General features: G+C 46.1%; 1 long non-coding RNA gene across 5 annotated transcripts; it reads left to right on the top strand.

Annotated features, from left to right (window-relative positions):
• Positions 1 to 324: 324 nt before the first annotated feature.
• On the top strand, positions 325 to 27,049 carry LOC129503425 (uncharacterized). 5 transcript variants are annotated; one of them, XR_008663172.1, is made up of 7 exons: positions 325 to 548; positions 4,102 to 4,239; positions 19,398 to 19,507; positions 20,038 to 20,100; positions 21,530 to 21,652; positions 24,667 to 25,288; positions 26,902 to 27,049. It is a non-coding gene; the product is annotated as an uncharacterized LOC129503425 (long non-coding RNA). The 5 variants fall into 5 exon arrangements; XR_008663171.1 differs by lacking the exon at positions 20,038 to 20,100; XR_008663173.1 differs by lacking the exons at positions 325 to 548; positions 20,038 to 20,100 and adding an exon at positions 2,967 to 3,065.
• The last annotated feature ends 921 nt before the right edge of the window (positions 27,050 to 27,970 follow it).

The following is a 27,970-nucleotide window of genomic DNA, read 5'->3' as shown; positions in this document are numbered from 1 at the left end:
AGACGTCTCTCTTTTTCTCTTTTCTGATGATTCAGTCCTGACTCTAAGGACTCCCTTGAATGACCTCCTTTTAAAAAAGTATTTTATTTATTAATGAGAGATAGAGAGAGAGGCAGAGACACAGGCAGAGAGAGAGAAGCAGGCTCCATGCAGGGAGTCCAATGTGGGACTCCATCCCGGGACTCCAGGATTGGGCCCTGGGCCAAAGGCAGGCGCCAAAACGCTGAGCCACCCAGGCATCCTCTTTGACCGACCTCCTTTGCATGACTCAATCACAATATTCCAGATGCTTCAGCTTTTGCTGTTTCCTTGGCTCTCTAAGTGCTTTACACAATAGAGTGAATCCTGGGTGGGACAGGAGTTGGAGATGAGAAATATTTTATGTCCCTTCTTGGGAGAAGAGAGAGGCTTAAAGGCCTCCTGGCGCCTGTCCACTGTTGTTCTTCACATCAGGAAATAGATGGAGCAGATACTCCAGAGAAGAAAGCATTTTGTAAGAAGTCAGGGGACCCAAGTTTACTCATCAGGAGACTCCTGTGTGTCCTCAGGTAAGTCACCTAATCTCTCTGGGCCTGCTTTCCCAGTCTTTCATATAAATTGAATTATCCCACTGCAGCTTGACTCATCCTTTCATCTGAGGCTAGAAGAAGACCTAAATAAGAAAGAATGTTAAAACTTAATGGGGATAGGAGGATGGGAGGGTGGGGTGGGGGAAACATCCTGTTGGATATAGTCTACTGGCCCAGTTAGAGCTAATTAAAATCACTCTTTCTCTTCCTACCCCCAGTCCATTTCCTCTAAGCTCTCAAAATCACTGGCCTGAGTCCAGATGATTCTGAGCCTTGCAGCCCTTTCTGCCTGGAAGGGAACCTAGGAGGGAGGGAGTCCCACAAAGCATGTGCTCTCTGCTCCTCAGGGGCCTGAAGCTCCCTTCAGTTTACTCTGGTGTGACAGCTCTGTTTCAACCCCCACCTTGGAGATGAGGCAGCTCAATATTTACCCAGCCAGAGAGGTTTGCCCAGAAGCCTGGCCTCCCTAGCCTGCTCCTGCTGGCTCTGCTCTGCTGCCGCCCCTTCCCTTCCTGGTTCATGGAGAGTTCAGCCCTAAAATGGCTAGCAGCCCCCCACCCCCAGCCCTGGCCTGAGCCGGCTGTCCAGGGGATTGCTGTGGCCAGAAGGACGGGGGAAGGGCCCCGGTCGTGGGGTCATGCCCTGGTCTCTCCACTCTTGTTGGACCAGCAAGCAGTCGGGGCCTCCCAGAGGAAAGACGACTCAGCAAATGATTCTCCTTCTTTTGAGAGAAGGAGTGGAAATTGACTAAAATGAAACTATTGGGCCTTGGAGATGATCCAGGGCTGCAAAGGGTCATGTATCTGCACGTTATTAGTATTATAGATTATATTTAATCATAGAGACACTTGCAAACTTGTAATAGCCTGCACTTTTTTTCCAAAGACACTAAAAGAGCTCATACAATAAAGAGGTGACACAATTCTCAGCAACCAAATATGAAAACAGTCTCTAACATTCTGTTAGAGAATGTAAGAATGTTAGAATGTAACATTCTAGCATTCTAACATTCTAGAATGTAAGGTCCATGAAGGCTGAGATTTTGTCTGTTTTGTTGATTGCTCTATTTCTGTGTGTCTGGCACATAGTAGATGCTCAGTAAATATTTGTGGAGTAAGTGAAGATTTTTTTTTAAAGATTGTATTTATTTATTCATGAGAGACACAGAGAGAGAGGCAGAGACATAGGCAGAGAGAGAAGCAGGCTCCATGCAGGGAGCCCTATGGGAGTAAGTGAAGATTGAAGCTAACTGCTCCTGTCTAGAAGGAGGGCATCCCAAAATTGGTGTCCTGAAAGGATATCAGTTTCCAATGTTTGATTAGTCCAAGAGTATTATCATCATCAGTGTACTACTATGGAGGTAATGAAAGTAGGGAGGAGGATCGAGAAGCATTTTCTTCCTCTACCATCTCTGTTGTCCGTTGAAGGTGTCTATCTCTGGCAAATGACAGTAAGTTGACTTCCTAGCTTCAGGGCAAGTCTGTTCCCAGGGCTCACCCGCAGAGGTTTTGTTTGGGGCTTCTTTAGGTTAGCAGGTGTAAACTCAAGAAAATACCCAACTCTGGAAATGTAAGGGATTTAAAGGCTCAGCTGTTTTTTTTTTTTTTTTAAGATTTTATTTATTTATTCATGAGAGACAGAAAGAGAGGCAGAGACACAGGCAGAGGGAGGTGAAGCAGACTCCATGCAAGGAGCACGTTGTGGGACTTGATCCCGGAAATCCGGGATCAGGCCCTGAGCCAAAGGCAGAAGCTCAACAGCTGAGCTACCCAGGCATCCCAGGTTTTTTTTTTTTTTTTTTTAAGTAATCTCTACCCCCAACATAGGGCTCGAACTTACTCACGACCCAAGATCAAGAGTTACGTGCTCGGGATCCCTGGGTGGCGCAGCGGTTTGGCGCCTGCCTTTGGCCCAGGGCACGATCCTGGAGACCCGGGATCGAATCCCACGTCGGGCTCCTGGTGCATGGAGCCTGCTTCTCCCTCTGCCTGTGTTTCTGCCCCCCTCTCTCTCTCTCTGTGACTATCATAAATAAATTTAAAAAAATAAAAATAAAAAAATAAAAATAAAGATAAAAAAAAAAAAAAGAGTTACGTGCTCTAGAGACTGAGCCAGCAAGGCACCCCTGGGTGTTTAGGTTGATAGAAATGTGGGTAGAAGAGGGACGGAGCAGCCATCCTTCTGCAGAGTGATCCAGGTGAGGAGATCTTGCTGAGGAGATCCTGGTGAGGTGCTCCTGTCACAGATAAGCCTTTCTTTTCCCTCTCCATCTCCCAACTCAACCCCACGCAATCTAGGGTCATCCATACACGAATGGACCTAGGTTTCCTTTCATCTTTTCTAAAAATGTTTGGGTTGTCTTCCTCTTCTAAGGCCAATATGGTGACTTGGCACAGGGCAGTGTATGGACTTGTTGAGTCTGAAAGGGGACAGCGAGAGATGGCCACCTGCTGGAAGTTTCCAAGAGCCCTCAGGAGCATCACCCAGTCTAGCCTGGTCAGTAGCCATCACTGGAAATTGCTGGCAATTGATGACATCCTTTTGCTTATTACTACCATAGATCTACACACATAGATCCTGATCACAGAAACAGGAACCTGACAAGTCAGGAAAAGGGAAGGAGGGGCGCCTGGGTGGCTCAGTCGTTTTAAGCATCTGCCTTTGGCTCAGGTCATGATCCCAGGGTCCTGGGATTGAGTCCTGCATTGGGCTCCCTGCTCAGCGGGGAGTCTGTTTCTCCCTCTCTCTCTCCCTGCCACTCCCCTTGCTGTGCTCACTCTCTTTCTCTGTCAAATAAAGAAATAGAAATCTAAAAAAAAATTTAAAAAAAAAGTTAACACTGAATCTAAAAGAAAAGGAAAACTGTCAAGGAAAAGGAAAGGTCCCCTGCACCCTCTGCTCCACCTGGGGCTAGGTTTCTAGATCGGTAGGAACAAAGCTAAGAGAAGGGACTTCCTGGGCAGCCACCTGCAGGAACGCAGAGGGCCAGGGCTTCGCCAGGGTTCTCTGGTTCCCCATTTCGGATTGGCTGCAGGCTCTGCCAGGTGTTTTTGTCTTTTAGGATGGGGAGTCTGAAGAGGCAAAATCTGGATAACAGGTTATTTAGGGGAAAAGTCTTCCAGCTGTATGTAAGCAGACACAGGCTGGTAGGTGGTGGAAGAGCTAACCCACTTTCTTCTTCAGCCCCGACTCTTCCTTCCCCCCCATCACCTACAGTTTCTCCTATTTACACTCCGTCTGCTTCCGAAACTCACTGTTCAATCCCCACCTTTGGGATTTGGCAGGAGAGATCCTACCCCAGGGACTGAAGCCACAAAGACAACATCTTCCCCAGAGGATGGGGGGGGGGGTAGCAAGTGCTGAATCCATCAGGGGGTCTCTATTCAGCTATTCAAATTCAGTAATTTAGGTGCATTGGAAATGAGGGAATTGCAAAGATGCCTTGGAAAGGGCCTGCATGCTTGCAGGCTCCCACCTATGGTGCGAACATTTCAAAACCTATTGAAATCCACACCTTGATATATTCCCGCAGTGTCCCCGGCGTCCCCTCCTCATTTGCAGACCGATGTATAAACCAGCACTGTTACTCGTGTTCTCAATCAAAAATCCAGTACACAGCTTCACAGACGTGGCTGCAACAGCTGGAGAAGTCGGGCTCCCTGGGAGACAGGTATTGTTAACCTGCATGGAAACATTCTCTTTCTCTCCCACTCCTTTGAATTTGTATTTTTTAAAAATTTTATTTATTTATTTATGAGAGATGCAGAGAGAGAGAGAGAGGCAGAGACACAGGCAGAGGAAGAAGCAGGTTCCCTGCAGGGAGCCCGCTGTGGGACTCGGTCCCAGGACCCTGGGATCACCCCCTGGGCCAAAGGCAGATGCTCAACCACTGAGCACCCAGGCACCCCTGAGTTTGTATTTTGACTGTCAGTGGTGCAAAGCAGCACTTCTGAGAAGTATGATTGGAAAACAGAAGGGTTCTCCGCATACAGGTGAAAAGGAGGAGGGCCTTTTGCTAAAAATTCCTCAATCAAATTTATCTTTCCAGAATTCCCAGAATGGAAACGAAAAGGAAATAGGTAGAAAATTAATCAGCTCTTCAAGTTTGGTGGCCTGTGGCTAAGCACTCAGAGGGAAAGCAAAAATGAAGACAAAGCAAAACAAACAATCCCAAACGTGGCCAAGCTCTTACATTATCTTCATCGGATACTGAACATCTGCAAAGCTGACTTTTTCCTTGGTTTTCATTTGGGTGTTGGGACCCACAGTTTAGTAGACTTTATCTGCATCTTCCTGCCTCGACTAAGAAAAAGAGCTTGTGTTTATCTCTAGAATTTAATAATGAGGAACAAAGGGATGGATACTAAAATAAAAGGAAAATAGAACCCAGTTAGTGCCTATTACCAACCCCAGCTTTGTGTTCTTCAACATCCTAAACTATTTGGAAAAAAAAAATCAGACTTTCAAGTGTGCGTTGTATAAATCTAACAAAAATAATCCGAGTGTGTCCCCAAATTCTGCCTTTATGAAAAACTCCTCTATTTCCCTAGAGAAAATCCCGTTTTTAAAAATTCCTCTTTTTAATGAGAGGCTTGTCTACAACAGATATGGCTCTTTCTTCTGCCTCTTTATTACTTTCTAAGTCAAATGGATATAGGTGGCTGGAAAAAATTTAAAGCACATTTTACTTTTTTCCTTTTCTTCCTCCAGCTCTCTTTTACACAAATCTCCAAGGTGGGGTGGGAAATAGGATCCTAGGTTTGAATTTAATTTAGTCAGTACACAAACCTCTTGCTCTTATGTCTTCTGCGTTGGCCAGGTGCTGAGCTGAGCTGAATGTCAGATTCCTCCTTTGGAAAACAAGAAAAGACCTGATTCTCTTTTTTTTCCATCTCTCCAGATCTTTTAAATTTAGCTTTCAAATTTATTTTTGGTGACAAGTGTAAATGTTTGCTCAGTTGCTGAGACAAAACTCAGATTCTTCTCTTAAGTCAGTTGAAGCCTAGGCAGGAAGCCTGAAGTCTTCCACCCTCTCCTTTCAACCAAGGCAGGGTTTAAGGTGCAGAGAATTTTCCTGCTGTCACAGAGGGTCTGACTAGGCACCCTCAGCATCCCTTCCCACCTCAGTCTGGGACTGGGAACAGTTTCCTGAGTTACAGGGTCCACTCACCAAGGAGGTCTGAAGCCCTGGTTTGGGAGAGGGAGAGAAAAGTTCACAGGTCCCTGATGGTCTGAATAGCGGGGGGTTTCCATCCTAGGTGTGCCTGGAGAGAAAGGCCTCTCCCCCTCTCCTAACACATACACACACACACAGTCCCCACAACTGTAAGCTTAATGGAGGAGTTTTGTTGTTTAAGGAATAGAGACAGAGGAGGAGTAAGTTACTTGTAAATCTGCTTCTAGTAGCAGGGAGAAGTGTTCTCTCCTGGCCTTTGGCAGATGTGGAGAGAGGTTCCTGCCCCCACATGAGATTGTACTCCAGCTTTCAGATCGGTACTGCCTTTGGATATTTTGATAACCATCTAGCTGCTTCTTAGCTCACAGAGAGAACTGAGGAATCTGCGTTGCCTCCCTCTCCTCTTCCCTTCTGTCTTTTCTTATCATGCCCTGAGCCAAAGGCAGATGCTCAACCGTTGAGCCACCCAGGCTGGTGTCCCAGGAAATATTTCTTTATATAGACTAGGAGCTCATCTCTTTAGGACTTGCACCCATTGATCTTATTTTGCCACCTTTTGGAGTCAACAGAATGATTCTGAATTCCTTTTCCACATGCTACTCCTCCAAATATTTGAAAACAGCTCTCATGTGTGTCCCTAGTTCTTTCCTTCTCTAGAGTGATACACATTCCCAATTGCTTCATTTGTTTCTCCTGAGACCAGATTTCCAGATCTTTCCCCATCTTGCTCTTCTTTCCTTAGTTAATATTTCCATAAAATGAAGAGCCCAGAATGGAACAGAAATTATAACATGTGATTGCATCAGTTCTAAGCAGAGTGGGAATATCACATCCCTTGGTCTGGTCACTATATTTCTGTTGAGACAGGCAGCAGGGCCTGGGCAGGAAAGGACTATGGGGCAGGCTGGTGGCTGGTGAGAAATGAGAAGGATCCTTTATCTCTTGCCAGTTGTGTTCATCTTCCTGACGTCTAGGGCTGCATCAGTCATCAAAATTATAATCCATACAAATCCCCAAGTTCTGGGAGGGGTGAGCACTCTCAGACTGGCAGCCATTTGTGGGGAACAAACATTTGCTGAGCGGAGCCTGTGTCTTTTGTGAGTAGGACAAGGAGCATTTGGAGTAGAGAAACCTTATGGACAGGTGAGAAGGAGAAGCAGTATTATCTCAAGGGCAGAAAGTGCAGCTACCCCAGGTCATCTGCTCTTCCTTATCATTGCTCTCTGGGTAACTACTTCTTTCCTAGTGCTTCACCCTGACCTCCCCTCTTGAGGGCCTCAGTTTTTTGTTTTTTGTTTTTTTCCATTGTTGTTATTGACATCCATATAGCACTTTGCTATTAGCCCTTACTTCTCATCGCATCTCTGGGAGGTTTCTATGATCTTTGTTCTCCCATACGGGGAACCCGAGGCACGGAGAAAATAAGCAATGTACCCAAGGTTGCATATCTGAAAAGCAACATATGATTTTCTTTTTTTGCTTCTGGCCCTCAAGAATGTATATGTAAGTCCGCATATTCAGAATATGCAATGCATTCAGGATCATGGCTTTTATTACACCATCCTTGCTGCAGCCAAGTCCCTCACTATCAGGCCTTGTTCAGGGTCTTAGGTCATCCTTTTTCCTTTTAGGGAAGAGAAATCAAGCAGACAACCCAAATATTGAAGATCACTGGGTTCGACTAGGAAATTTCTCTCTCTGTCTAACCTTTAAAGATAGAAAATTCCTGCAAATAGAGTCCAAGTCAAATATTGGTTGACTCAGAGGTTCCATGAAAACTTCTAATGGTCCAGGGTTTGGCCATGATGGGAAGTTTGCCTTAGGGATCTTCCCTTGGAACAGTTTTCTCCAAGTTTGGAAAGATGTAGACACTTTGAACATGACTGATCTTGAAGTTGAAAATTTAGGGTTTGGTATATTACAGCGAAGGGGGAAATGGGAAGGGGGCTCTTTTTTTAATTTTATTTTTATTTTTTATTTTTTATTTTTTTATTTTTATTTTTTTGGGAAGGGGGCTCTTAACATGAATATGAGAAGGGTTGTCTTTGAGGACATCTCTTTCCAAGTTCTTATGATGGGTGTGTGGGGGCTATGACTTCCCAGGAAATGGGAGTCATGATTCATGGATGGATGAGAAGAAGAGGCTTTTAGCCCTGGAGTCAGAGACAGTAGCACTGCTCAGCTGCCTACCCTGATTTTTATCTGTCATCTATCTATCTATCTATCTATCTATCTATCTATCTATCTATCATCTATCTATCTATCTATCTATCTAAAAGATTTTTATTTTGTTTATTCACGAGAGAGACACATGAAGAGAGGCAGAGACATAGACAGAGGGAGAAGCAGGATCCCTGTAGGGAGCCTGATGCTGTACTCGATCCCCGGACCCAGGATCACTCCCTGAGCTCAACGCAGACGCTCAACTGCTGAACCACCCAGGTATCCTTGTGTATTCTCATTTTTAAAAAAAAGATTTTATTTATTTGACAGACAGAGAGGGAGAGAGAGCACAAGCAAGGAGGCAGGTCAGAGGGAGAGGAAGAAGCAGACTCTGCTGAGCAGGGACCCCGATGCAGGGCTCAATCCCAGGACCCTGAGATCATGACCTGAGCCAAAGGCCAGACGCCTAGCCTACTGAGCCACCTAGGTGCCCTGATTTTCACTTTTTAAATAGAATTTTATTTATTTATTTGAGAGAGAGAGCACAAGTGAGAGGGGAGAGGGAGAGAGATCTTACCTCAAGCAGCCTCCATACTGAGTGTGGAGCTGACATGGGACTCAATCTCAAGACCTGGAGATCAGGACCTGAGCCTACATCAAGAGTGCCACTCTTGGCCTTACCTACTGGGCCACCCAGCACCCTGCCTACTCTCATTGGAATCAGACTTCTTCCACATTCCTCATTCCCTGCCATTCCCCTTCAGGGCCTTGTTGGAGATCCTGGACATGGTAGACATATAGGTCAGGGCTTTGAAGACTTTGAGGAATAAGCAGATCAAAAGTTCCAATCTCCAATCTCTTCCACCTGCGAGCCTCCTGGCACTGGTCTGCAGAGCGAAACACAAAGCAGATGGAAGGCAGAAAGCTGGAGGCCATGAGCAGCTTCCTATCCTATAACTCAGCCCAGGTCCTGGGGAAGCTATAGAGGGGTCCTGACAATAGAATGATGTGGAGGTTGGGGTGAGACAGGAAGAGGAGAGACGAGGACATAGAGCCCAATTAGGGGCAGTAGACCACTTGGGTCTGGCATCTGCTCTCTTGTTTGATGCAAATGTTGCTTTAGTCCCAAAGAAGCTACATTCTGGGACTAGTTTGCTGTTTACTTAAAAATACGTAGACTTTGCAGAGCTCCAAAGGGGCTCCTGATAAGGGCATCTCATCATATCCTAGCAGCAGGGCAGCACATCGAGAACATGCAGAAACATCAAAAAACAACAACAACAAAAAACCCTTCCTTGATCAGATGTTGTAAAGAATTTGCCAAGTCTGCAGATAAGGAGACAACCAGGGAGTTCATGTGTGAGCCCCTCAGAGAAAACCCACTATTTTCTCCTTTCTTTTACCTTCCCTCTAGATGAGAATGCATTCCCAGCAAGGGGGAGGTTAGTGAGCATTGGTTGTGAGGCCACACAGCACAAATCACATATGGCCTCTCCTCACCAGGTGCTCCCAGTGCTCGATCTGGGGGGATCTTGCCTTTCCTTATCGGCTCTGCAATGCAAGCTGTGGAGACTCAGGGCTGTCAAGGTAAAAGCCTATCATAGAGCAAATACCTGAATGAGAGAGACATATTTGAGAAAAAACAGAGAACATTTTCAACATATTTAGAGATCTCAGCCCTCGTCTGGCTACAGAATGCCTTCACTTGAGCTTTTACCAGTAAGAGGTGTCAAACAAATTAAATAGTTGATGGGAAGGCAGGAGCCAGGCATCTTCCTAGTCTTTTCATGTGTTGGAGCCGGGCTGGAGACAACCATGCTGAAATAATGGGTCTTGGTGATTTCACAAGCTACGGGACTCCAAGCACACCATATTTCACTTACTTTGTAGATAGTTACTCAGCCCCCTAACCAAAGGGAATATCAATTTTGGCTGAGGATCAGTAAAAATCATGAAACAGCAGTGAGAGTATGGAGGTGGGGTGGGCAGTGAGAGCTATTTTTTATAAGATCCAGTTAAAGCTTTATGACTCTTTCCACTCTTACTTTCATCCCTCCCATCATCAGCCTTGCTTGTTAACTGAGGAAATGGAGGCCAAAGGAATTTCAATTAGTTGGAGGCAAGACTGGAGGAAAGTGAGTGCTCTTTGCACATGACAACCTTGTAGGGAGGGTCCTAATGGAAGATCAGTACAAGCCCATCAAAATGTAAAGTAAGTAAGTGGCGTCTATTTTGAAAAGTCAAAATTCTGAAATGTGGGGCATTTGGGTGGCTCAGTTGGTTAGGCATCTGATTTCAGCTCAGGTCATGATCTCAGGGTCCTGGGATGGAGCCCCACATCGAGCTCTACGCTCAGCGTGGATGGAGTCTGCTTTTCCCTCTCCCTCTGCCGCTCCCCTGGCTCGTGCATGTGCTCTCTCTCTCTCTCTTTCACTCTCAGATAAATAAAATCTTTTTTTAAAAAAACTGAAATGTACAATAAGGTAAGGAAGAGACCAATTCCACGTTGTTATATCTGCAAATGTTATTAAAATATGGCAATGACTGGAGGACAAAAAAAGCTTAGAGTGTGAATGAGGTCACCAGCTTATGGAATGAAGAGATACAGGGTTTTAGGAGGGAGGTTGTAGAAGTGTGAAGTGTGAAGAAAGGAGTTTGGATGTCTAAATCAGTCTGTCCATCTCCTTTTAGAATTGTGATATGTGTTCCTGACATTCTTGGCTTTTCATATTTCCTTGAGATCTGATTTTACCTGGTTATTTGTCCCTCCAAAACATGATACTCATTCTCTATTGGCTTTTAATAAGCTCTTCTATTTGCTGAAATGATTTTCTACCCATTCTGTGTCTGGAGAATCCTTATCTATTTTCCAAAACAGAGTTCAAGTTTCACTTCCTCGAAGAAGCCTTCCTACCATCGCTAAACAGGGTGAATCTCTTTCCGTTTTGTGTTGCTTATACTTCGCTAATCCTGCTGCTGGGCACTTAGCACATTGCTCTCATCACTTATTCATATGTCTATTCATTTCTATATCCTTAGTACCTAAGGTAAAATATGTCTGGTAAATAGATATGAAATATTGAAAAGATAAATGAATGACTATAAGAGTAAAGATGAGCCAGATCCAACACTTAGCATAGATGGTATAATATTAATAACTGACAGATACAGCAAATTTATTTAGTTTTTGGTTTTATCTCTTCTCCATATGATATAAAGGTTTCCTTTTCCTTTTTCTTTTTCTTCATGAGAGACACAGAGAGAAGGCAGAGACATAGGGAGAGGGAGAAGCAGGCTCCTTGCAGGGACCCTGATGTGGGACTCCATCCGGGAACTCTGGGATCACACCCTGAGCTGAAGGCAAATGCTCAACTGCTGAGCCACCCAGGTGTCCCAAGCACGGTCCATTAAGACTAATATTTTCCTCGTGCTTCTGCTCCCACCAGCCACTTATGGAGAGCCTATCAAACATCGGCTTTTGTTTCATGCCTTTTACATACATTGTCTCATCTAATTCTTGTCACAACCCAAAGAGGAAAAGTATCAATATAATTCTCATTTTGCATCCTGTGGAACCCAAGATTTACAGAGGGTAAATGACTTGTCCAGGGTCACACCACGGATACTAAATTTCTATTAACACAGTTAATGGGGGCACTTGGGTGGTTCAGTCGGTTAAGCATCTGCCTTCGGCTCCGATCATGATCCTAGAGTCCTGGGATCCAGTGCCGCATCCAGCTCCCTGCTCCGTAGGGAGTCTGCTTCTCCGTCTACCCTACCCCGACCTCCTGCCACTTATGATCTCACTCTCCTTCTCTCTGTCTCAAATAAATAAAATCTTTTTTAAAAATACAACTAATTGTTATTTTTTGTTTCGTTGGATTTTTTTTTTTTAGTCACATCAGACTTAACTTGTGGAAAAATCTAATTATTCTTGCATATGTGTTGGCTTGTTTGTATTTTCTTCAGCTGAGTCCATACAGTGATTTAAATATTTTTCTGAACTTTCATCATGAAAATTTTCACATATTAAGAAAACACTGAAAGTGTAGTACAATGAACACTACATCTACCACCTGAATTCAGCAGTTAGCCTTTTGCCAGGTTGGCTTTATGGAACTCTTCATTTAGGTGTCCATCCTTCCACTCATGCATTTGAAAATAGGTTGCACTTCACCCTTGTATTTTTCAGTCTGCACTTCCTGAGAATAAAGACGGTGTTTTATATAATCACAGTACCATTATCATACCTAAAAAGTTAGCAATAACATGCAATACATATCAAATTTTCCTAACTTCCCCAATACCTTTTTTAAAAATTGTGATAAAGTACACATACAACCTACCATCTTAATCATTTTCAAGTGTATGGTTCACTAACTTTAAGTACATTCACATTATATGCAGCCAATTCCAGAACTCTTTTCATCTTAAAATACTGAAACTCTCTATATTTTTTCAAGATTTTTATTTATTTATTCATGAGAGACACAGAGAGAGAGAGGCAGAGACACAGGCAGAGGGAGAAGCAGGCTCCCTGGAGGGACCCCGATGTGGGACTCCATCCCAGGACTCCAGGATCATGCCCTGAGCCAAAGGCAGATGCTCAACCACTGAGCCACCCAGGCGTCCCTACAACATGATTTTTTTTAAGGTGTACAATGTGATGATTTAATAATATGTGTATGCATTGTGAAATTATTACCACAGTCAAGTTAATGAACATATCTGTCATCTCACATAGTTTGTGTGTGTGTGAGTTTGTGTGTGCATGGTGAGAACACTCAAGATCTATTATCTTGGCAAATTTCAAGTACACAATACAATGTTATTAACTATAATCACTATGCTTATACCTTAGTTCCCCAGAATTTGCTCATCTTAGATCTGAAGATTTGTACTCTTTGACCAACATCTCTCCATTTCCCTGCCTCCAGGTACCTGACAACCTCTGCTTTACTCTTTGGTTCTACGAATTCAACCTTTTTAGATTCTACCTATGAGATCATACAATATCTATCTTTCTGTGTCTGGCTTATTTCATTCAGCATGGTGTCCTTCAGGTTCATCTATATTTGCTTGCAAATGGCGTGATTTCTTTCTTTTTTTTATGGCTGAATACTATTGCAATATATGTAAAATTTTTTAAAATTAAAGTACAGTTGACATACAATGTTATATTAGTTCCAGGTGTACAGCACAGTGATTTGACAGTTCTAGATATCATGCTCACTGTGATAAGCATGGTTACCATCTGTCATCATGCAATGCTCTTACAATATTTTTGACTATATTTCCTATGCTGTACTTTTCTCCTCCTCATGACTTATTTATTTAATGACTGGAAGTTTGTACTTTTTAATTCCCCTCACCTATTTTGCCCATCCTCCAGCCCCTCCCTTTTGGTCACTCCCAATGTTCTCTTTTTTTAGTTTTTTTAAATTTATTTTTATTTTTAATTTATTTATTTTTAATTTTTTCCCAATGTCCTCTTTATACTTATGATTCTGCTTCTGTTTTGGGTGGTTTTTTTTTTGTTTTTGTTTTTGTTTTTTTTAGATTCTACATATGAGTGAAATTATTGGTACCTGGTTTTCTCTACTTCACTTAAGGTATACCCTCAAGACCTATCCATGTTGCTGCAAATGGCAAGATCTCATTCTTTTGAATGGCTAAGTAATATTCCACTCTGTGTACAAGCCACATCTTTATCATGTAAAGATGGACGTTTAAGTTGTACCCATATCTTGACTACTGTGAATAATGCTGCAATGAACATGAGAGTGCAGATATCGCATCAAAATACTGATTCTTGGGACATATCCCTATGGTCAAGTGTCCTTCATGCTTCTTTGACAGCATGAAGTCAGAGGCATCCAGGAGATTGAGGGACCTGACCAATCAGGGCAGCCCTGAGCTCCTGGGAGTAATGGCTATTGGAAAGACATTGATGGCTTCATGTTCAGGATTTAATAATCCAGACACATATTGTATTCGCCTTTCAGGGAACCCCGACCTTCCTTTCAAGTCCTTGGCCTCCATGTTCATTAAAAAATTTGATCGCCAGTGACCTGGGCCCCAGTGCAGCTGACACGGCCTTGGTCCTTTCATTTCTGCTCTGGCCCTGACGCGCTCCAGGGTTGCAAAATAGCCAGGGCTCAGTGGTGAGAAAATAACTTGCTGGAGAAATCTGTCTGCAGCAGGGAACTTCAGTGTAGAAATAAGAGGTTTTGCCCTGCTGAGCAGGAAAATATTGTTTTCTTGGACCACCAGGAGGCAGGGGTTGGGGCAAGGATGAAATCCTGAATTCTCCTCTTTTGAAGGGAAGAAAAACAAGAGAGAAATAGCCATCTTCTCCAGCTGAAGCCAAAATAGCTTTAGGGGCAAACTTTGGGTCACGCATCCCCTTCTGCTCTCCTCTCATGCCTTTAAAGTCTGGATGTAAGACTGAACTCCAAATAATTTTTGAAGGGGCGATTTGGGTTATGTCCTGGACAGCTTCTTTTTTTCAAAGTGTAATTTTGAGGTCTTAACTTTGAGGTCTTGCTGTCTCTGTAATTCTCACTCTGAACCTTAACGGAGATACAGCCCTGGAGACCTGACATAGTTTGACATTTTGCAGGCCTTGACATTGAACAAGGACATGGAGTATGAGAAGTGAGTCTCTGGTCCAACAGAACATGCATACTGAGGGGATTCTTTGAGACACACTGAGTGATCCATTCTGTCTGGCCCAGGTGCCGTAGTGACAGCATTTGCAATGTGACCAGCTGGGCTTAGGGGCACAACCCAAAATTGAAGAACAGGTTTTTCTTTGGCATAACCTAACACTTAACAATGGCCTCAATAAATGTTTGTTCAGAGCATACTTGGTGCCACAGAGTGAGAGGCGGGACATTAAGAACCCATGCTTGCATAGCACTTCTTTTTATAAGGCCCTCTCAAGGCAGCTCATTTCTACAAGAGCTCTGTGAAGTGTGTATGGCGAGTATTATTATCATCATTTTATAGGTGAAGAATCTGAGAGTCAAATAAATTAAGTGATCCGCCTAGAGTGGAACACTTTTCTAGGCTCTAAATTCCACATTCCTTCTCTTATTAAAATAAACCTAGACTTGTGGCCAAAATATCTAGCTTAAAACAGACTCTACCTGCATAGGGAGGTATGGACAATGTAAGATTGGCCTTGATTGACAAGTGTTGAAACTAGGTATCGTTAGGTTTAGGAGAGTCCATTCTATTCTGTCATTTATGTATATGTTTAAATTTTTCTTTTTTTAAAAAAGTATTTATTTATTTATTTATTTATTTATTTATTTATTTATTTGAGAGAGTGAGTGCGAGCATGAGTGGGGTGCAGGGCAGAGGGAGAGGGAGAAGCAGACTCTCCACTGAGCAGGGAGCTCGGTGTGGGGTTCAATCTCAGGACTCTAAGATCATGACCTGAGCCCAAGTCAGATGCTCAACTGCGGAGACACCCAGGTACCCCTGTTTGAAATTTTCTATAATAGGGTGCATAGATGGCCTGGCAGTTGAGCGTCTGCCTTCATGAACCCAGGGCCCTGAGATCGAGTCCTACATCAGGCTCCCCGTGGGGAGCCTGCTTCTCCCTCTGCCTGTGTCTCTGCCTCTCTCTGTGTCTCTGTCATGAATAAATAAAGTCTTTAAAAAAAAAAGAAATTTCTATAATAGGAAGTTTTAGGAATGCCTGGGTGTCTCAGCAGTTGAGATTCTGCCTTTGGCTTAGGTCATGATCCCAGGGTCCTGGGATCCAATCCCACAATGGGCTTCTTGCAGGGAGTCTACTTCTCCCTCTGCCTAGGTCTCTGCCTCTCTCTGTGTCTCTCGTGAATAAGGAAATAAATAAATCTTTAAAAAAATACAAAGTTTTAAAAAAAGAATAAAGCCATATTCTGTGCTCAAATCATACCCCTGTGAAGCAGTTCTGACATAAATCTCACTTTCCTGTCTCTAAGTTTGCTTGACTGGCTGAGATCTCATTACAGACACCAGCTGCCATTTATTGAGCCTTTATTGTACCGGGTACTCGGGTAGGTGCTTCCTTCCCGCGTCTCACTGTTTGACCCTTGTAACCATGCTGTGACTGTACTACTGTCCCTGTCTTACAGATGAGGAAAGGCTTAGTGAGGTCACATAACTGGCCCAGATCTCATAGCTAGTATCAGAGCTGGGATTTGAACTCGGGTCTGTCTGGCCAGAGAGCCATATCCTTCACTCTTGCTTCCTACTTTACAACCAGAGGTGGAACACCCTTTCGGAGGCAGTACTATCTGAAGCGTGCTTTTGTTCTGATCATCTTACAAGGAACTCTGAACACGGGATTGGGGACTTTCTCATCTGGAGAAATGCTGGAAAAATAGGACTTCTACTTAGGGACACTCTTTCATTTGGCCAGGCCTGTCTGTCCTCACCTCCCTCCTGGGATTCAAGCACTTAACTTTGTTTTGTCATCTCAGGTGGATGAAGCTGAGCACAGGGAGTCATAGGTATTTTTTCAGCTCCAGAAAGTGGACCTTCTACCAAAGAAGTGGGAGAGGGAGGGGATGACTGCCTTCCTTTTTTTTTTTTTTTTAAATTTTTTTTTAATTTTTTAAATTTATTTATGATACTCATAGAGAGAGAGAGAGAGGCAGAGACACAGGCAGAGGGAGAAGCAGGCTCCATGCACCAGGAGCCTGATGTGGGATTCGATCCCGGGTCTCCAGGATCGGGCCCTGGGCCAAAGGCAGGCGCCAAACCGCTGCGCCACCCAGGGATCCCCGGATGACTGCCTTCCAACGAGATTTAGGTTCCAGGTCTCTTCATGAGTTCACTGAGACTGACAATTTTTTTTTTTAAAGATTTTATTTACTTGGATCCCTGGGTGGCGCAGCGGTTTGGCGCCTGCCTTTGGCCCAGGGCGCGATCCTGGAGACCCGGGATCGAATCCCACGTCGGGCTCCCGGTGCATGGAGCCTGCTTCTCCCTCTGCCTGTGTCTCTGCCTCTCTCTCTCTCATTCTATGTGACTATCATAAATAAATAAAAATTAAAAAAAAAAGATTTTATTTACTTATACATGAGAGACACACACACGGAGAGAGAGAGAGAGAGAGAGAGAGAGAGAAAGGCAGAGACATAGGCAGAGGGAGAAGCAGGCTCCCCACAGGGAGCCCGATGCAGGACGCTATCCCAGGCCCCAAGGATCACAACCTAAGCTGACGGGAGACACTCAACCAATGAGCCACCCAGGCGTCCCAGAAGACCTACATTTGTCCCCTAGTTGGACTATCCCAGGTAAAAGGACAGCAAAACCAGCCCAACTGGAAGGCCTCCCCTTCAAGTCAGCTGAAGCCAGTACGGGTGAGGCCTCCCTCCACCCGAGCAGAGCCTTCTCCCGCCAGCCGGGAAGAGCCCTGGGCTGTTATCTAGTGTGATATCAAATATTTAGTTGGAGCCTGTTCAGAGCTTTAGGGCTTCAGGGAACTGTTTAGATATCAGATTCTCTCCTGCCAGGTCAAGCAAACCCCCTGTGGACGGCCGGCCGGGTTTCCTCAAGCCTCTTTCCCAGCAGCCAGTTATCTTGCGCCCTTTCAGGTGCCGTCCAGCTGAGAGGCCCCAGGCCTGCAGAAGCCGTGCTTCTAATCCCTGTCTCAGGCTCAAGCAGCCGCAGTGGGCGATGGAAGGTTGTTTACAGAAGATGAAGGCTCGCTGCCCTGCACCTGGTTTCTGTCCTGCCCGTGCTGACGGGGATGAAGGATCCTTCATTTATCTCAGCCTCTCTTCTCAGGCAGCTCCTGCTGTCATGGCAAGCTTGGGCCCAAGGCAGCTTGGACTGGCATATCGGCCCCTGATAAGCAGCTTGCTGAGGGTCCGGGGAGAACACTTATAGGGCTCCATACCTCCCCGAAGCCCCCACTCCAGGCTAGGGGGAGCAGGGCTGGACTGGGACGAGGGCTGCTGAGGGTTTCTATGGAAGGTCAAGTGGCCTCCATTCCAGCTATCTGGAGGGTAGGGCCTTGTGCTCTTTCTCTACTTACAGATTTGGGAAGCAGGTAGCCAAATAACGCATCTGCCCTTTGTGCCTCCATGGGAGTAAGAGAGAAAGGGCATCTACTAGGCAAAGGGCATAGAGATGATCATGTTTTATAAGGCACAGGGGCACACAAAGTAGAGGAAGGCCCACGGGGGCAGACATAGCAATCTGGAAGGACGAACATGGGTGTGGAGAGTGTGGAAGCCACCTCCATAAAAGTCACTGAAGATAATAACTAAAGTTTATGGGGTGCTTACCAGGCGCCCAAGCCCTGTGCTAAGCACTTGATCTCATTTAATCCCAAGAAGTAAATACTCTTATTACATCCGTTTAACAGATGAGGAAATAGGGGTTTAGAGAGATTAAGTATACAGCCAGTAAGAAGAGCTGAGATTAAACACGGGATAACTTGGCTCCACGGCCCCAAGCGTTTAACAACCAGGCTGTAGTGGACAGACACACCGCAGGTGATCGAGTCTGGGGCACAGAGTTACATGGCCACTGATGTGTGTTGAGGAATGTTGGTGCCTGATTTTTCCTGGTGATACCCTGGTACTCGGAGTGACATCCCGGTACACTGTGGAGCCTGGAGTGAGGAAGCAAATCCAGATGGGGAGTTAGGAGAAGCAGATAACAAAGGGTAAGTGTAAATCGGCCCCTCTGGGAAGCTGAATTTGGAGATGAGCAGGAGACCTCAGCGCTCTAACAACTTTCCATGTTTCAATGGGGCAGATTTCCATGAAAATAACTGTTTCCTTTTGACTCAAATAAATCCACCTACTGCCTTCCACCTTCCTGGAAAAAGTCAATAGTTTTCTGAAAATGAATCCCAATAGTAGATACAGTGGTGGTACTCTCTGGATAGAGCAGGAAGTTAATAATTTCAGATGTTGGAGTCTACTCCAAATAGTTGACTAATGCACTCACCCTCTGGGGGCGGGGGTGTCTCCTCCCTCCTGGGACAGATGTTTTGAGTTGTTTGGACAAGTCACCACTCTCCCCTGCATTGAAGGAATGTTAGGCCTGGCCAGGGCCTCAGTCCCAGGAAAGGTGTAAGGTGTCCAGGACTTAGAAGGTCTGTGTTCCATGTTTGATTCTTCTTCTTCTATTCTTCTTCTTCTTCTTCTTCTTCTTCTTCTTCTTCTTCTTCTTCTTCTTCTTCTTCTTCTTCTTCAAGATTTTAGTTATTTATTCATGAGAGACACATAGAGAGAGGCAGAGACATAGACAGAGGGAGAAGCAGCCTCCTTGCAGGGAGCCTGATGCAGGACTTGATCCCAGGACCCCGGGATCACGCCCTGCCAAAGGCAGACGTTCAACCACTGAGCCACCCTCAGTGAGCATCCCTGAGTGAGCTCACTGAGCGTCTCTCCATGTTTGATTCTACCACTGAGTTGCCTAATGTTCGACATTAGGAAAGAGGCTTGACAATCCCTTACTCTCCTCTCTTGCAGTAGAGAAGTTTATCCTACTCCCCAACATCAAAATGTGGCAAGAACAAGGACAAATGGGACCACTTAAAATAAGTGTCATCTACATTTAGGGCAAGGTGGCTTTGATAAAGGTAAGTCTGTGCTTCTTCTCTCTCTACCTCCTTCCGCTGAGGTCTGGGCCTCTTCTTTGCTGGAGCAGCCAAGTGAACTCTCAGGACCCCACTGTCTCAGGGGTAGGTAGAAAGCATTGACAGAGGGCCTTCAAGCCTCATTTCTACAACTGCAGCTCCTATCTGACCCCTTGAGGACAGATAGTTGGAGGCAAGGGGAGCCGGGTGGGGGGAGAGGATGCCCTGTTTCACACTCTTCCAACCTGACGCCGCCAGGGCTGGGATGGTGACAGGGCCTGGACTCTGCGTTCGAAGCAGCTGAGTCTTGTGGACAAGAAGCAGATAAACTGCACAAGGCCTCTTAATGAACCCAGCGCCAGCTTCAGATAAACTGTCGCCACTTACTCCTCCCAACCCTCCCTTCTCCAGGAAAGACTCCACTTTGCATCAGCAGCAAACTTTGGAGCAGGAGCTAGGACTCCAGTGCATGTTGCTCTCCAAGGAAAGTTCTGGAGGGAATTCCAATAAGAGTCTTGTTTGATTCCCCTTAGCTTCAACTGAACCCAACTCTCAGACCCAAAGAGAAGCAGGAAACCAGCAACTGAGAAATATAGGTAAAAACCACTGGGGGAATGTCAACTTAAAAAAAAAATATCCCCTCCCCCCAAATATATTCCCTAGGATCTCAGAGTGTGACACATGTTTTTGTGGTTTTTAAAAATTAATTAATTAGTTAATTAATTAATTTTATTTTAAATAAGTTCTATCCCCAATATGGAGTTTGAACTCAGAACTCCCAGGTCAAGAGTTGCATGCTCTACTGACTAAGCCAGCCAGGCACCCCTATAGATATGTTCTTTAAAGAAGCAATTAAGGCAAACTGAGGCCAATAGGGTGAGTCATAATCCAATATGGCTAGTGTCCTTACATGAAGAGGAGATTAGGACACAGACACACACAGAGGGAAGACTATCTGAAGACACAGGATGATGGCCATCCGCAAGCCAAGTAGAGAGTCCTCAGAGGACACCAGCCCTGATGACTCCCTAATGTTGGACTTTTAAGCCTCCAGAGTTGTGAGAAAAGAAATTTCTATGTTTTGCTTTCTTGCTTTTTACTACCATTTTTTCCCTTCATATCTCCTTTGAATCATAAATCCTTTCTAGCCACAGAAGAGGTATGTACATTACAAGCAAGTAAATTCTGTTTATAGATGTTGGAAGCCCCATCCCAGATCAGTAGAGTAGTGGCAAAGATAAGACTAAAATCTGGGACTCCTGCCTCCCACCAAAAATATTTCATTATAATATTTCCCCTCCTATTTATCTCAATAATTCCCTCAACTTTATGCTTTGTTTTGGCCCTTGGAGATCTGGCCACACACATTCTAAGACATGGATCATCTCTTTGTAGGTCATTGGGACAAGCAGAGTCCAGCTCATCTCTTCCAGGTTGCACACTACTCGGATTACCCCTGAGCCCATAGGAGATACACAAACATTAACTAAATATAAATATTCCTAAGGGTGTGAGTGTGTGTCATTTCCATAGGGAAATGCAGAAGTTTTTTTTTTTTTTGTTTTTTTGTTTTTTAAGACTGCTTATTCACGAGAGACACACAAAGAGAGGCAGAGACATAGGCAGAGGTAGAAGCAGGCTCCCTGCGGGGAGCCTGATGTGGGACTCAATCCCAGGACCCCAGGATCATGCCCTGAGCCAAAGGCAGATGCTCAACCACTGAGCCACCCAGGTGCCCCTGCAGAGGCTTTTTCTGAAAGCATTTGAAAAACAGAAATATGTTTCTCATCTAGGGTAACATCAGTGCTCAGAAGCAGGTAGAAATGACCTCAAAGGGGTCTTCAAACACTAGGATAAGGCCCAAGCTCAGGACTGGGGAGGATATGAGGTGCCTAACCTCAAGCATATCTATTCCAACAGCTTTAAGACTCTATAGAAATTTGGCAGGAGATAGTAACAATGTACAGGATATGATCTAGCAGGATCAAGGGCCTTCTGATTTTTATCTAAATGTTTTATATCCAGGGCAAATGTTTTTAACTGAAGGAGATAGAAGAATTCCACTTTTTCTTTTCTGACCTAGCTGCTGAGTTTGGATGGATCAGATGGATTCTCTAATGGTTTCACCTAAGTAAGCAAAGCCATGCTGTAAGTTTCTCCTATTGCTCCAAATGTGGCTGCCTAACACATCTCTAATCACTTAGTATGGCTCTACTGAATTCTGTATGAGTTCTGGATGTTTACTTAGATAGTGATGCTTATTGGGTATCACCATCCTTTTTGTCCGACTAGTAAATAGTCCATAAACTTCTTTTTTTTTTTTTAAGATTTTATTTATTTATTCATGAGAGACACAGAGAGAGGCAGAGACAGAGGCAGAGGGAGAAGCAGGCTCAACGCAGGAGCCCGATGTGGGACTCAATCCCAGGACTGTGGGATCACACCCTGGGCCAAAGGCACCCTGCTCAACCGCTGAGCCACCCAGGGATCCCAGGCATCCCAGTCCATAGACTTCTACTCAAAGTGTGACCCATGGGCCATGCTCTGCACCATCACCGGGGAGCCTGTTAGCAGTGTCAGTTCTCAGACCAACCCACATCTGACCCAGAGTCTGCAGTTTAACAAGCCCCCCAGGAGATTCATATGCACATTAAAGTTTGAGAAGCACTAGTCCACATTGCATTATTTGCTCTGAATTTCTCTTCGACCTATGAGGTGAGCAGGACAAATATTCTAATTTCCATTTTTTTGGTGGAAACTGAGACTCAAAGGTGAAGCAACTTGCCCATGCTCACACAACTACATGGAGGAACTGGAATTTGAACCCAGGTCTTTGGACTCTAGATCCTCAGCTCCGTCTACTACTCTTATGATTCAGAAGGAGAGACAAGCAGTTGACTCAGAGCAAATGAGTTATCCTGAGATTTGACTGCTTTGTGCTTCTGTTTCTCTCACGTGTAAGATGCTCTCTGAAAGACGGAGCGCTGTGACGATGAGCTTGGTTGTCCCTTCTGTCCTTTATCCCTCAGCCACCTAACAGCATCTCTAACCCTGGCCAACTGCTTCACAAGTACAGGTTGTGAGCAATAATTGCCAGCACCTGTCACAGCGCCTGGCATCTAATAGGTACTCAACAAATGTTTGTTGAGCCAAATAGAATTACCTAGCATGAGCGAGAACTCTCAGCTGCTGATTACCAAAGCGCATTGGTGAAGGCGTGTTGTGGGTCTTTGTGGCTCCTCTCTCTAGTCCTAGAGAAACATTCAAATTACAGGGCCTCCTGACAAAAACTAGGGGCACCATCTTCTTAACCTGAAAGGCAGATTTTAAAAACAAATTCCATCATCTGTGTCTGTCTCCTGAGTAGGGCCCAAGCCAGGAGTTGCAAATGCCTGGAGTTGATGAGTGTGGAATTTACATGCTTACACTGGAAAACAGGCTCTGCTGCATTTTCTTAGATTGGAAGTGCCGAGTGTGGGAAAAGTCAAGAGCACTGACTGAGCCAAGTTTGAAGCCAGGGGTCAGCAGAAAGATATCAGTGGGTGACAGTAACAGGGATCTGCCTGTAAAAGTTGGCTGAAGTCTGAGGCTTCCTCTCAGATTGTTGACAATGGGAAAAACCTCAAGTTAACCAGAGAGAGGATTTCAGTGCCTCTAGGCTGACACAGGGCTGAGTAGGAAATGCCTAGTTTTCTTTGCTTGCTTCCCCAGGAGAGCAGAAATGAAGCAAAGCCCCGAGGAGGGCTGAATTATTATTCTGTAAGAAGTTTTCCGACGATCTGGGCTGTAAAGACGGATCCCATTACGAAATGTGACAGCTATTGCACTTCTCTGCATTTTAGTACCTTACACTGAAATATAAATGAAAGGAGTATACTGTCTTTGGCAAGGAAGCTGTCAATCCTCACCCTCTGTGAGCTGGCCACATATTTGCGGTTCTTCCACCTGGGTAGGGCTGGTTGTGTGGCTTAACTCACATGTTCTCATCCAGTCCTCTTGGTAGTTGGTGAAATCTGTGAGCCATAAGACAGATAAACCTATAACTTTGTCTTCCTTTGTGCGTATCAGACTCTAAGCTCAAGAGTAAGCCCCAGATGCAACAAGATGCAACGTGGCCTTTGATCATATGAAGATTAGAGAGATTTGCTTCATCCTCATCCAACTACGTTAGTAGTCGGCAAGAGGAGGACCTCGCTTCCACATTAACAGGGAGGCAGGGATTCAGCTCTTCTGGTGTGGGTGGAAGAAAGTTCACCCCTTGCCCCAGTGCTGCTCAACTTGTTTTGGCCAGGAAATCCGTAGCCTGGGGATTCTTCTAAGAGCGGGGGCAGAAAGAAAGACGGTAATAGCTTCAGGTCATATCTATTTCTGACCTCACACAGTTGTTCTTAGAGATGTGTAATCCCATTCCTACTTGCTTTATAATTTAGTTGGTTTGATTGTCTCAGCATTGTATGTGGGCAGGTAGATTTCTTTCTCCCTTCCTGCTCGTCTCTCCCACCGCCCCCCTCACTGCAGTCTTCCACTCCCGGCTGGCTAGTCACTGGGTGATTCACTTGTCAAACAAGTATGCACGTGTAGAACACTGTGTAGACAGGGGAGAAAACAGACCACTTCCTCTTCGCCATTCCCAGTGTCACCTACTCAGACTTTTGTTGCCACATTTGCAGCATTTTATTGCATTTTTTGATCTGCTTGCATGTATTTCCCCTTAAAAGACAATGAACTTAAGCCAAGTTTTCCAGCACATGGGAAATGTTCAGTATAGTCGACTAAATTGGATGAACAAGGGCACTTGAAAAGCTAAAGATGAATCAGAAAGATCAGGTCTCAGAAAAATGGCAGATCTAAGTTCTTCTGAGTAGCCTGAACCTGGGGTAAACTTCCAAAATGGCCCTGGGTTTGGAAATTTGACCTTTTCAACATCGACATTGACATTGCTATAGCCCCAGTGTGGTTACTATGCTGTTGATAGTGTCACAAAGATGTTTGTCAGGACAGAGGACAGCTGATAATATATCATCATTTTGAGTGCCACAAAAGACATTTAGCAGCGATAGAGCATTGCTTAGAAACCGTTGCAACAATACAGTTTTGCAATTGATTTGTAAAATTATCTATGTACATACTAACATTCATTTTTTGTGTGCATTCTTGAACAGATCCATAAAATGTCAGAAACGAGGATTGTAGAAGGAGGCCTGCCTGCTTCTTTTCAAAGAGGAGGAGCTGAAGCATGGAGACTGAGAAAGAACATGTTAGCAACTAATGGAAGAGCTGGGATGAGAACCAAATCCTCTCAGTTCACCAGAAAGTGCTTACAAACTATGGAGATGGTAGCAGGGGCTTCCCAAAGAGTACTTCCCTCATTCAGGGGACCTGAGGATTTTCTCCCGATTTTCTTCCTGCCTAAACACACAGAGGCTTTCTTGATCTCTCCTCCTCTCTCAAACTCCTTCCTTTTCTCTTCCATTCAGTCTCTTTCTCTCTTTCCCTTTCCATTGCTAACATTTATTGAGCACTTATTATGTTCCAGGCACTTGGATCTGCATTTTCTCACTTAATCTTCATGCTAACCCTATGAGGTAAGCCCAATAGTTTTTTTTTTAATATTTATTTATTTATTTATGATAGACATAGAAAGAGAGAGAGGCAGAGACACAGGAGGAGGGAGAAGCAGGCTCCATGCCGGGAGCCCGACGTGGGACTCGATCCCAGGACTCCAGGATCGTGCCCCGGGCCAAAGGCAGGCACTAAACCGCTGAGCCACCCAGGGATCCCCAGGTAAGCCCAATAGTAATCATCATCCTCTTCCTCCCCATTTTTTTTTTTAAGATTTTATTTATTTATTCACAAGAGACACACACACACAGCGAGAGAGAGGCAGAGACACAGGTAGAGGGAGAAGCAGGCTCCATGCAGGGAGCAGGATGTGGGACTCGATCCCAGGTCTCCAGGATCAGGCCCTGGGCTGAACGCAGCGCTAAACTGCTGAGCCACCCGGGCTGCCCTTCCTCCCCATTTTTGTAGAAGAGGTATGGGGAAGTCAAACACTTGCTCAAGATCATACCATTATTAAGTGACAGAATTGGAATTCAGACTGAGGGTGCCTGCCTGGCTCAGTAGGAAGAGCATGTAACCTTTCACCTCAGGGTCATGCATTTAAGTCCCATGTTGCACTTGGAATTCAGACTCAGTATGCTCCACTGCAGAGTCCACGCTCCTAACCCTTGCTCTGTAGTGTTTTCAGAGCTACTCCTAGATTTGAGGAATCCCCCAAACCCCCACTCTGGAGCACCAAAGACCCTTGGAGAGAAAAGACCCAGTCTCCTCAAGGAGGTGCCAGGCTCCATCCTACTTTGTACTCGTCGTCATAATAACCACTTGTGATGATTTGCTTTTATGTTCATCTCTCCCACTGGAATAGAAGGGAAAGGGTTGTGTCTTTTACCTTTTTGTGCCTAACACCTAGCATAGTGCCTGACTCAGAGACAGTGGCTAATCAATACCAAATAAGTGAGGAATGCCACTCTGATAGAGATCACGGGGTCACACACATGAGCACATCTACTCAGAGCTCCTGAGTTTGCTCTCTCTGCTTATTTTCCTTGTGGGTGCAGCATTCCATATGAGAAGATGGCTTTGTTCTCTGGTGGAATGCAGACCCCTTCTGGGGAGGACTAGGCCCAGGGGACAGGGCAGTGCCCATGTAGCACCTCTCCTTCCTTCGGCCAGACCTTGATGTCTGGAGCCAGGAATCCCTTTCTCTCCTTGCTGGCTTGGTGAGACTTCCCCAAACCAACGCTGGGCCTAGGCTTGGCAGCACAGGGCCTCATAAGATTATTGTGGCCTTTTGCCTACTGAATGTTGGCCTGCTGTTTTTACCAAGGCCAATTTCTCCAAATCCATGCTCCCAGACTAGGAGAAGGGTCCATGCCACTAGCTTTGACACTTGACCTGGGACTTGGCAGTGGCTGTTTTGATTTGAAACCTCTGCATGAGAAGGTGTCTGGTTCAGACCAGGTTCACTTCTCTGTCGGGTTTACCACCTCTGAGTGCTGCTTGCGTGCTTGCAGTCCCAGCCCGATAGGCCCAATGTTCCACTCCACCCTGCTCTCCCTTCCTGCTGAGGGAACTGTCGTGACCCAGGCCAGGCCAGGCAGCGCTTGCGTCACCGTCCAGTTTTTTGCTCTTTGTCCCCGGCCAGGGACTTCCAAGGTCCCAACGGGGAGAGGCCCTGCTGTCCACCACCCCTCTCCAAGAATGCGCTCTCCCATGGGAAAGGACTCGGAGCCTCCCACCCTGAGCCTCCTAGAGAGGCTCAGATCCTCAGAGGAGGGGAAGGAAAAGTCCCCTGTGCTATAAATACTTCTCAAATGTCTCTTGTAAATCTCCAGATGTGTCAGCCAGGCACAGGGAAGAGAGCCTGAATTAGAGCCGATTAGAGACCATCTTCTCCCAGAGGAGGGCAAGCCTGCCTGTCAACCTGAGCCCCGCGCGGCCCCCGGGACCACCTCGGGGAGGAGGCCGCCCTGCTACCAGCCTGCCCCCCCCCCCCGCCTGTGCCCGGGCGCTGCCAGCTTCGGGAAGGACAGGCACCCTTTTCCCTTGGGAGCGCCGGGGATCGTCCTGGGGGTCGTCCCAGGGGTGCCCGGGTCCCCGGGGCGGCGGGGGGGCGGGCAGGGCGCGAGGACGACCCCAGGCGGGGCAGAAGCCAACCGCCCGGGCCCGTGGGTGATTTATGAAGTGCTGAAAAGCATCTTCGAAGCAGTCATTTATCTTACAGCTCTCAGCCTAAATAAACACAGAATCCGCCTAATTATAGTTACAGTGGAAACACAACACCGCGCGGCCTCGCCTGCGCCGCCGGCCGCTCCCGCCCGCCCCGGCCCTGCCCGCCGCCCGCCCGGCCCGCAGCTGCACCCTAGCGGCGCCTCGGCCCCACGCCGCGCGGCCCGCCGCCTCCTCCGCCTCCCGGCCCCGGCTCCCTCCCGGGGCCCCCCTTCGCGCGCCCGCTCCTCTCGCTCCTGCTCCCGCCAGCGCGCACCCCGCGCACCCTGGAAAAGAATCTGCGGAGAGCGGAGGCCCTGGCCGCGGCCCGCCGGGCCCCTGCGCCTTCTGCACCCGTCCGGCCGCAGCCCGGGGAGCCCTGGCCCGGCGTTCCCCACCTCCCCTGCCTGGGAGCTTCCCTGGGCGTCCTTCCCTGATCCGGCCTGGCTCAGGGGGCTCCTGCAAGGTCTAGGGACCCTGTCTCTCTCCGGTTGAGCAGGTCGGGGAAGGCGGGGGCGGGGGGGGAGCAGAGGGAGTGAGGTCTTGGGTATCCTGGAGATAGAGACAGGAGGAAGCTCTTCCTGTTCCTCCGTAATTTTGTATCCTTCCTTGAGGGAGAGAAAGGCTCCTTCTGCTTGATGACCCTTCCTCTCTAGTACTGTTCCTGGACTTGAACTTGGAACTTCCCTTTGGTCT

This window comes from Nyctereutes procyonoides, unplaced genomic scaffold (genome assembly GCF_905146905.1).
Source record: "Nyctereutes procyonoides isolate TBG_1078 unplaced genomic scaffold, NYPRO_anot_genome, whole genome shotgun sequence".
Taxonomy (NCBI): Eukaryota; Metazoa; Chordata; class Mammalia; order Carnivora; family Canidae; genus Nyctereutes; species Nyctereutes procyonoides.
Note: the sequence above shows the minus strand (reverse complement) of the source record. Positions and strands in the feature narration are given on the sequence as shown.